Consider the following 11,148-nt stretch of genomic DNA (forward strand, 5'->3'; position numbering starts at 1 on the left):
CCTGGCTGGCTCAGCCCGTTAAGCAACTGACTTCATCTCAGGTCGTGATCTCGTGGTCCGTGGGTTCGAGCCCCGAGCTGGGCTCTGTGCTGACAGCTAAGAGCCTGGGGCCTGTTTCACAGTCTGTGTCTCCCTCTCTCTGCCCCTCCCCCGCTTGTGCTCTGTCTTCCTCTCTCAAAGATAAATAAACATTTTAAAAAATGTGAAAGCACAGGGTGGATGTCATCTCTTGCCTCCATATGCTTTCAAAGCCACTTGTCTGTGGCAAAGATAAAAAAGGTTGACTCGCGATTACATTTGTCTTGAAATAAGAATTTAAAAAAAGGTTCTGGCCCGGTGCTGGCGAGGGCACGTCGCCCCTGGGTCTCTCCCACACTATTGCTGGGAGTTTACAGCAGCCTAGACGTAGAAACGGTCTGGCTTATAAAGTCAAACATGCATCATCCTGGAGAAGAGACAGCACGTTCACGCATCAGCCTGAGTGCCAATGTTCGTAGCGATGTCATTAATAACGGCCCCAAGCCAGCAACATCCCCGCGTCCCTCCACGGGTGAGGGTGTAAACAGCCAGCCGGCCGTGCGGCGAAATACCATTCAGCCGGGAGAAAGAACATATCCGGACGGATCTCAAGGGGATCCTGCTGAGTGAACAAGCCAGTCTCAAAAGTCTACGTACCGCATCACTCCATTTATCTGACATTCTGCAAGTAAAAAAGTTAAGAGGGAGCAGAACGGACCAGCGGCTGCCGGGGAGCAGGGTTGGGGAGCATGTGGCTCCAAGCAGGTGACTGGGGGGGGAGTCTCCGCGGGGACTGGACCTTCTCTAGCCTCGTGGCGCTGACGGACGCACCGAGTCTCACCGCGTGATAGCGTTTGCTACGCTGAAAACGTGCCGTGTCGTGCTGTGGTTTGCTCTGGGCTACAGACAGACGTAGGAAAAGAAGATAGACATACACATCACGCTGGGTCTAGTTTTAACCTGCTGGGGAGGCGGCCGCTGTTCGGAGCGGGGCCCCCACTGTGTCTGAAATGTTTTATTACCTCGCGGGGGACACAGGGGCGTCTACCACGTGGTCCCCGCGCTTCCTCGCATATTTTGAGTGTGGCCAAGTGAGCGTGTGTGCCGTTTTCGAAGGGGCCTGCACACACACGGGGCACCAGAGCAGGAGTGAGGCTCCAGGCGTGAGAGAGAGGAAACAGCCTTTCGGACGAAATAACTGAAAGCTGAGCCACCCCGCACCCCAGAGCCCCGGGGGCGGAGAGCGGCCGAACCGTGTGTTTTGGAGTGAGGTGAGTTTTGTTTTGCTTTTATCGCTGTGTCCATCAGTGACATCCCGGGTAGAATGTGCACTTTGATCCCCCTTCCAGGTCGGTGCCGGGTCCAAAGTTTTGTGCCATGAACGAGTGACGCTGGCTTGACGGGCTGGCACGCGGGTCCCTCTGGGCTCCCGGACGTCTCAAAATTTCCCCTTTGCCCTAATTATTCAGTTCCCTTCGCGCTGAATGCCATGGAATTCTTTTCCTGAGTCCTTTTCTTCTCCTCTCTGTCAGGTCCGTCCATCAATGGGGAGGACGAAAGCTTCGGTTTCCATGGCCGGGACGTGTGCTTTTATGGCACATTGTATTTTGTTGTTAAAGACGCCAGATAGCGGTCTCTTCTGCTGAATGAAGTGACAAAATCGTGTCGTGCAGGGTTTTCTTTTAAACATTAAAAAAAACTTTTTTTTAATGTTTATTTATTTTTGAGACAGAGGCAGACAGAGCACGGGCGGGGGAGGGTCAGAGAGAGAGGGAGACACAGACTCCGGAGCAGGCCCCAGGCTCCGAGCCGTCAGTCCAGAGCCCGACACGGGGCAGGAACCCACAAACCGTGAGATCATGACCTGAGCTGAAGCCGGACGCTTAACTGACCGGGACACCCAGGCACCCCTTGTGCGGGGTTTGCTGTAACAAAGAAAGTTGTTCAGAATCCCGGGTGAGACCTGGGTCATGGGCATGGAGGGACAGCACCCACGACGTCCTCTCCCTACTGACAGGCCCTCCACAGGGGGCTCAGCACGGCCTCTCCCCCTGCTCCCCTGTTACACCTGCTTTTCTCCACCTTCCCAGACTGACCGCTACACTCCTGCCTCTCAGGAACAGAGAACTAGAACCAGTGGTCTACACCCACGGCCCCCAACCTCTCCTCCCACCCTTAAATCCAGGCCAATGTGGCTTCTGTTGCCGTAACTACACTGGGACAAACTGACCAGTGTCCCCACCTCGCTGGTTCTAGTGACCCCATAGGGTCTGTGCTGGACTTGCTCCTGGCAGCACCTGACACGACCGAGCTCTCCCTCCCGCGGCCCCTCCCCTCCATCTCCGGGGCCCCCCACGACGGAGCTCTCCCTCCCACGGACCCTCCCCTCCAAGCCCCCCACGACCGAGCTCTCCCTCCCGCGGCCCCTCCCCTCCAACCCTGGGGACCCCCCACTACCAAGCTCTCCCTCCCACCACCCCTGCCTCCAGCTCCGGGACCCCCCCAAGACCGAGCTCTCCCCCCCGCAGCCCCTCCCCTCCAGCCCAGGGGCCCCCACTCTCTGGTCCCTCCCACCCTGGTGGCTCATCCCTGGGCCCTGCTGCCATGTCTTGTAAAGCTCTGAACATTCGAGAATCCCAGGGCTGAGTTCCTTCCCGACTCGGTCAGTGGGCTGGCTCACTGTCATCTCTATGACGTGGGTCCATCTCCAGGCCACCCCAGGCCTCCTCCGGAACAGACTTGCGTCTCCAGCCGCCTACCTGCTGGCTCCCCTTGAACCCCTACACACGCCCGACACATAAACTGTCCCCATATGGGCAGAGCTCCCCCCCCAGCACCCGCTGCTGTTCTGGCTGTTCCCCAACCTGGGAATGGGGTCCCCAGTGTAGCCGAATGCCTCCCTGTCCCCACCTCCATGGGGACCGCCCCATCCCAGCCCGCAGCCTCCCTGCTTCCCCGCTACCTCTCCTGTGCGTCCGCAGCACAGCCCCCAGATGACCTCAGCCACCTCTCCCCTCTGATGAAAACCCTCGTTAACTTTCCACCGCGCTCACCGTGGCCTCAGCCGGAAATGGTCAAGGTGTCAAGGGGCCTGGCGTCCCAGCACGTGCGTCCCCTCCGCGAGCCCGCTCTATTCCAGCTGCTCACCCCAACAGACCACACCTGCTCCCGCCGTGGGGTCTTTGCAGATGCCGGCCCTTCGTCCCGGAGAACCTTCCAGGCGCCTACCCACAGGACGTGCCCCTCGCTGCCTCCCCACCTCTGATTCCCGCCGGGCGGTTGAGAAGGCCTTTCCCGTCCGCCCACATCAACGGCATCTCCGGGCACAGTTCACAGCCCCCTTCTGCGCATCTCTTCTCACCTCTCCCCACAGCTTTTGATCGGGTCCGTCCCCGACTAGAACACGAGCTGAGGGAGCAAGAATGTGTCCACTGCCCTGTTCACCCCTGCCTCACACATAGTAGATGCTCAACAAAGCCTGGCTGAAGGAGGAGGGAGGGAGAGGGAAAAGCCAGTATGACTTTCAGCTTTCCAGCTTGGGGGCTGGGGGGGTTGGCTGGCGGGTGGCAGGGTCGTTTACAAATACGCGCATATTGTGACAACTTTGACACCAAATCCAGGCAAGGACGGTTCTTAAGGGAAAAAGTATATGCCTGCAGATGAACACGTACGTGCCCCAAATAACTCAGTGTAAAATCAGTCCCACAAAGCACCAAAAACGTCTTTTCTTTACCCTTTTATTTTAGAGAGAGAGAATGAGAGCCTGAGCAGGGGAGGGGCAGAGAGAGAGGGAGACACAGAATCTGAAGCGGGCTCCAGGCTCCGAGCTGTCGGCACAGAGCCCAATGTGGGGCTTGAACCCATGACCCATGAGATCATGACCTGAGCCAAAGTTGGATGCTTAGCAGACAGAGTCACCCAGGTGCCCCTAAAAAAATTTTTTTAATGTTTATTTATTTTTGAGAGACAGCGGAGGAGAGGCAGAGAGAAAGAGAGAGACATAGAATCCGAAGCAGGCTCCAGGCTGTGAGCTGTCGGCACAGAGCCCGATGCGGGGCTCAAACCCACGAACTGGGACCTGAGCCGAAGTCGGACGCTGAACCCACTGAGCCAGGAGCCCCAGCACCAAAGATGTCCTCACACGACACCCCTCCTCAATGAGCAGTGTGGCCGAGTGAAGAACTCTACGCTGAAAACCGCTTTCCCTCGGAAACGTGAGAGAATTTTCTCCTCTGTCTTTTAATATCCAGTGTTTTTATCAAAACTCTAAGTCCATTCTTGCTCTGGGTTAGTTTTAAGGGAACCTGCTGTATTTTCCTCTCTGGAAGTTGACAGGCTTGTCCCCAGGGTTCTGAGATTTTCGAATCGAATGTTTAGTTTTGTGTGTGTGTTAAGCTTAGCAAACTGACGTCCTTTCGTTCCGGAGATGTTTGTTACATTATTTCTTTGATCGTGTCTTCCTTTCCGTTTCCCTCAACTTCACCTTCCAAGATTCTTATTGAGCTGGGTTTTTTTTTTTTTTTCCCACTATCACATTGTTCATTTCCAATTAACAATAGTCTTTCGTTTTGCGTTCTCTTCTTGTTCCTGAAAGCATCTTTTCAAAAATCTCTCCGGATCTATTCACAGCATGCACACGCACACGCGCACACCCTCTCAGGCCTCACCTCCGCACGAGGGCAGTCAGACCTGACCGCCTCCAGCATCCCTGCTCACCTCCCTGGTGAGATGATTTCTCGGCATTTACAAAGTTCACGTGCATTCCTTGGCTTTGGGCTTTACCCCTCTGGCCTGCGAGCGCTCTGAGTGCACAGCCCCCGAGCCAGGTGTTTTAAAGGCCTTTTGGCTGTCAAATTAATTAATCAATGAAAGAAAGTGGAAAATTCAGGAGCCTAGCCCCTCTCTACTGTATCTCGTGAAACAAAGCAGGATAAGGAAATAATTCAACCCCGACTGTGCCTCCTGCCTTGTAAGGTCATTTCCCACCGCCTCGGCCTGCTGCCCCGCCTTACTTTTCCCGACCGACACGCACATATTGGCTCTTTACTGATAGTAAAGAGGTGCCTGGGTCTGAATTTTTTCTCTTCCGCCCCAGACGAGTGACAGGAACAGACTCGACGTGCGTGGTCATTTGTCCCGTGTCCCCCGACACAGCGTTTGGCAGCAGCGAAGGCGGCCGTCGTGTCAGTGAGACCGGAGGCCCCCGAACACCGACCCTGAAGTGCCCCTCAGGGCCCCGGGAAAATGCCCGTCTGGGGACAAGGAGGGGCGTGTCTGCTGGGGGGGGGTGGCGGGGAGGGTACAGCAGGTGCTGTCACCAGTGTGTGAAGAGAGACCTCAGACAGACGAAGGGCAGGAGAGTAGCAGGGACCAGGGCACACACGGAGTCCTGGAGCCGTGGCTTCTCGCCAGGGGCCTAATGACAAGGTTCCCCTCCCGCGCCTGCCGGCCGAGCAGGAGCCGGGAGGGCACCCCCGGACTCTGCTGCCCATCGGGGCCCCGGGGTCGGCCCCAAACACAAACACAGAGGTTCCGGGGCTTGAATTCCATCCAGAGACCGGTCATTTCGTGCAATTGCATGCGGTCTGAAAAAGAAACTCCCACCCCCACACACTGCCCTCCGGCAGACAGCAGCCTCCACCATCGCGTCTCGCGGGGCCCGGGTCCATTCTGACCACAGGATCCTCCCAAAGGCACCACCGAGGGGCAGGCGCAATCACACCGTGTAATTTCCGTCTGGGAAGCGAAATGCCTCTGCCGTTACATCATTCCCCTTAGCGTAGCGGTCCCGGAGGAATAACGCCCGAGATGGTTCTCGAGGCCGACGACTGAAATCTTCCTGTTGTGATTTTCCCTCCTGCCTCCCGTGGCCCCGGACCCCCCTCACACACAGTCTCTCACTTGCCCTCAAGTCCACGCGCGGAGGCGAGTGCCGTTATCCCGCTACCTGGTCCGGCCCACTGCCCCGGCGTCCTCCTCCCCGCAGAAGGGGACATCTGCACGACTCAGGTCAGGGGCGGGGCTCCCATGGCAGCCCGGACCCCTCCCGTCCCACGGCTGGACAGCCGCCAAGCGGGCGGCCACAGTGGCCTGGAGAGGAGTCCTAAGCTCACGCGGGGCGTTTTGCATCTAGTGTTTTACGGGACGAGGTTGGGGAGGCTTGGTGGCCAGCCAGGGCCGGCTGGCTGAACGATGAAGTCATGCGAGCCCGCGGACCCGCTCACGTCGTGGTGGGAATGGGGACAGGCTTCGGTGCCAGCCAGAACGCGCCCACTCACCCGCTCAGCGGTGGCTCTGCAGCGGGCCCGGCGGTCAGAAGGAATTCTTGCTTTGTCTGTAATATTCTAATTTTTTTCAGTGGAAGCACGTTGGTGCGTTAGTGACATAGTCATGAGTCATGTTTAAAATCAAAGGACCACGGCCGTCCTGCTGCTTGGAGAGCCCTCGGGGTCTGGGAGGGGCTTCTAACTTCCCGCTCTATTTGACTCAGACGCGCACCCTTCACGCCCGTCCAGGCCGGCCAGCGCCCGACCTCCCGCCACAGGCACCTGGGCACCACACGCGGGTCCCTCTGGCGGAAGGCGACCGATCAGAAAGCCGCACGGGAGAGGCCTTGACTCTCCAATCACTCGTGCAGACAGACCAGCAGCTAACTACAGCCGGGGCAAAGGAGGGCGGCCCCGACCAGTGGTAACATAGGAGTCGTCCGCAGGGGAAGGGGGGGAGCGGGGCGGGACAGTCTGGAAAGAGGAAGCATCTTGGAAGAAAAGTAGGATGTGGACGAGAAAGCTCGGGGTCACTTCCAGTTCACCCCTCTCCCACCGATTATTGCCCCCGGGAGGCCTCACCACGTGCCCCCTTTTGGGTCTCAGCCACCCCTCCGTCCCGGGGGTCCCCGCGAGAGACAGGACACCCTGTGACGTCTCATTTTTTTCATTACTGTCAATACTCACCAGAGCTCCAGGAGACGGACAAGGGTGGGCAGCAAAGGTCGTCGGGATCGAGGAAGGAACCGGGAGGCTGACCCGGGTCTCTCCTGGCCCGGCGCCCCCTGCCCACATGTCCAACAAGGTGGGCTGTGACTCGCTTGGGCACCCAAGTCCTGGAGTCGCACCAACCTTGTTTGAACCCAGCTCTGACACTCGCCGTGTGACCTTGGGCAAATTACATAACCTCCCTGTGCCTCCGTTTCTAGGGCTGCAAAATGGGGCTGTTAACGCTTACACCAGACCAGCTGGGCGACGAAACGAGACAGTGCCTGCAAGATGCTTGGCATAAGCCTGGAGACCCCACCGTGGGGTCTCTGGTTCGGTGCCCGGATTTAAGAGTCAGGCAGGAGACCGGAGTCCGATCCGGGCCTTTCCCTCCGTACGGTGGTTTGCAGCCCTCCGTTAGCACGGCTGCTCCGGGCTGGGAAAGGCTCTGAGACCCCAGGGGTACGCACTAGGAGGGGTCTCTCACGAGGCCCCCGTCCCGCAGACCGTCACCCCTTCTCTTCCAGGTGAAGCTTACTGGCACCTGGGTGGGGGGGGGGGCTGCCCCGCACGCTCGCCCACGGCATCCCGGCCCCCTGCCCCAGCCTCACTCCTGGGGCCGGGTCCCCTCCGTCTGACGAGTTCATCAGGGCCAGGGTGGCGACGGGGACCTCTGCCCTCTGCCCCTCTCTCCTCTGCAGCAACGCAGCCCATCTTTCCTCCACGAGCTCCAGGTGTCTGTCCCCACCCTGTGCACCTGCACCTCCAGACATGTCAGCGAGCTCATCCGCTCCCGTCTTCTTCTTGCTCTGATGGAAAGGCCAGAGGCCAAGGCTCAGCTCGGAGCCCCGGCCCTGGGACTCAGAGCCAGCCTTCCCTCCTACACCCGCGGCACACCGCATCCCCGCGCCTTAGAATCCCCCGGGACCTCTCTCAGCCTCCACAGCCCCGGCCACATGCCAGACCGGGGATGTCACACTCTCTAGGATCGGGCACATCAGTGGTTTTCTGCAGGTTCGCCGAGCGATACCCCCCTACCCCCCGTGTGGACAAGATTGGGAGGTCGTGCCCTTTCATCCAGCGCCGAGAGCCCCGAGCCCGGCGGACCAAGGGCGGTCGGTCATTACTACCCAGCGGTGCCCCCAGAGAACCCTGTTTGATTCCAGATGAGGGAGAATGTCTGCAAGTTGTAGCAAAAAGCTGCCATTGGAAGTTACGCATGCAAGCTCCCCGAGGCCGAAATAAACGAGTATTTCCACAGCTACGCGGCCACGTTCAACCCTCTCCAAGGCTCAGGAATTTCATAATCGTGTTTACAAACCATAAAAGGTGAGTATGAATTGTGAAGCTAATTACACACGGGCTTGACTTTTTATGAATCAAATTCTGGGAACAGAAAAATGCCCTGAACGTTTTTAACATGAAGCACCTAGTATCTAAAAGTTTCTAACAGAGTTGCAATTATCTGCAAATTCTTTAAGTTCCCGCTGAGCCATGAGATGTGCTGCCCCCACGTTTTTATTTGTCTAACCGCCCGCACCTCCTTCCTGTGGAAAGACCACAAGTGGTGCGCAAAGAAATGTCTTCTATTCAGTTGATTCCACTATGCACGTGTGACGTCTGTTGCCTGTAACAGAACTTGATTTCTCTGAATCTCAAATCTTTGGGCCACTCAGCCCCGTCCGTTAGGAATTGTCGGGCTGTGGACGCCCCCCAAAATGCTGCCCGTTCCTCGGGAAAAGGAACACGCACTCGAAGGCAGCTTTGCACACAATTTCTGGGAGCACCTGCCCTAAACCCCCCCCCCCCCAGGTCCCCAGTGGAGTCCAAAGAAATGAGACAGAGGCCCCAAAAGCTAAGTGCACTCTCAGGATCTGAACCCAGACCTCCCGGCCCTGCAGCCGTCCTGGGGGAGACCAGCCCGGGCCACTCTGCCAGGGTTCAGGGTCTGAATCTGCTGCCTGCGGACACACGCCTGCTACCTCGCCCCTCCGTGCACGGTTTGTCTGGAGCCGGGATGATGACCTTCCCTGTTGTCTCTAGCCTCGTCAGCGATCGTGTTTGCTCTACAGACGCACCTCGGGGACACCGTGGTTCCACGTGGACCATCCCGATAAAGGTGGCGTTGCAATAGAGGGAGTCGCGTGAATTTTCCGGTTTCCCACCACGCATATGAGTTACGTTCACACCACTCTGGAGTCTATAAAGTGTGCAATAGCATCATGTCTCAATTTTGAGGCACAAGCAAAAATACTTTACTGCTAAAACATGCTAGCCATCCTCTGAGCGATTAGATCACTGCAGATCCCATCCCATCGCCAACATCATAGCGAAAAGTTTGAAATATTACCAGAATCACCGCAAGGTGACCCAGAGACAGGAAGTGAGCAAACGCCGTTGCACCAACAGCATGCACAGACGAGCTCCCCGCCCGGCGGCCGCAGCCCTTCACTTGGCCAAGAGCACAGTGTCCACGAGGCACGCCTGTCGGGATTCAGAAGCGAGGGAAGAGCCTCTCAGGGAGGCGGCCTGCTGGCGTCCTCCATCGCCAAGCTTCTCAGTGACGTGGCTCCAAACCCTGCATCTTGGCACGCGCCGCCCTGCGCCCCTGGTCCCCAACGTCCCCTGGGGACGTTGCGGCTTGGTCCCCAGTAGGACCTGCCTCATCATCTTCTGTTCCTCGTGAGAGTCTGTCAGCCTGTGAGCTCCTGGCCCTATCTGCCCTCAAGGACACTGACAAAGAAGGGGACTCCGTAGAGGCCACTGGCGGGATCGACAGGCGGGCGGGGAGCACTCACGGGCACCTCCTGAGGCATTGGCGTTTCCCGGCCACTCTCCCGGTTGGAAGGATGGAGCACTTTTCCTCTGGGGAAGTTTAGCAAGGCTTCTCTCCGAGGATCTTGCCTCCTTGCTTATCCTCTCCTAACCCTTCGACTCAGAGAGCTAGAGAGCACCGCGACTAAGGAGACCCGAGGCCGACCTAGGCCCTGCCCTCTTGTGCTAAAACACACACAAAATTCACCGTGTTATGCGACCACCACCACTGCCTATTCCAGAACATTTTCATCACCCCGAAGAGGAACCCCCTACTCCTTGGCCGCGCCCCACCCACTCCGTCCCCAGCCCCCGACAGCCACGCATCCACTTTCTGTCTCTGGATTTGCCTGTTCTGGATGCTTCGTACGAACAGAATCGTAGAATATGTGGACTTGCGGCTTCTTTCGCGGAGAAGGTTTTCAAGGTCCACCCGCATCGTGGCGCCTCTCAGTATGGCATCCGTCCTATGGCCTTTGTGCAGCCACCCCTCACGCTCCATCCGTCCGCTGACAGGCGTTTGGAGCTTCTGCCTCGCGGTGCTGGCTTTTCGAGGTGTGGCCCGTGGACCAGCATCAGGATCACCCGGGAGCCTGTGAGAACTGCAGGATCGCAGGCCTCCCCCCTCCCCCCAGAAATGCCCCTCCACAAGATCCCCAGTGTTCCCAGCTTGGGGAGCCCCCGCCACGCGGGTCCCGGGCTCAGCGGTGCACGGACTCGCCAGTGTACCTGTTCCCCTCACCGCTGGGGCTTTCTCCAACCCGTACGTGGTCTTGCGTTGGAATCGGGAGATACTTGGTGAGCCGGGGAACAAGACGTGGCGGAGGCCTCCCCTTCGAACTGGCGACCAGAGGCTCCCACACACCAACTTGGGGCTGGAGGTCCGCAATTTCAGCTCCACTCTGCCATTTGCTGGCCGCACAGCTTCCCGGAGCCTCTCTCTTGAGGTCAAGGGGGCTGTCTAGTGCTTCCCGAGGACACCCGCGGGCACTCACCACGGATGTGCCACCGGACCGGCATCCACACACACACAGAGGCGCTTTTCTACGCCATCGGTCAACTGCCAACATATCATGTAATGTACTTAATACTGTGGCCACTTAAACGCCACTACCTCCTTTATGCTACCCTCGCCCCACACGCAAATACTCTGCTTTCCAACCTTTTGGACTGTTTCTTCTGGTATTTACCTCTATACTTCTCAAGCACCTTCTTACGCTGCTGTTTTTTTGCTTTCAATTTTAGGTGTTATCGATTAATCCATAAGGATATAGGGATACGGATTTCTCTCTCTTACACCACCGATCTCATACACACTGCCAGGCTTCTCTCTCTCCACTCT

The sequence above is a fragment of the Panthera pardus genome, unplaced genomic scaffold (assembly GCF_024362965.1).
Source record: "Panthera pardus isolate Hobbes unplaced genomic scaffold, ASM2436296v1 HiC_scaffold_3, whole genome shotgun sequence".
NCBI lineage: Eukaryota > Metazoa > Chordata > Mammalia > Carnivora > Felidae > Panthera > Panthera pardus.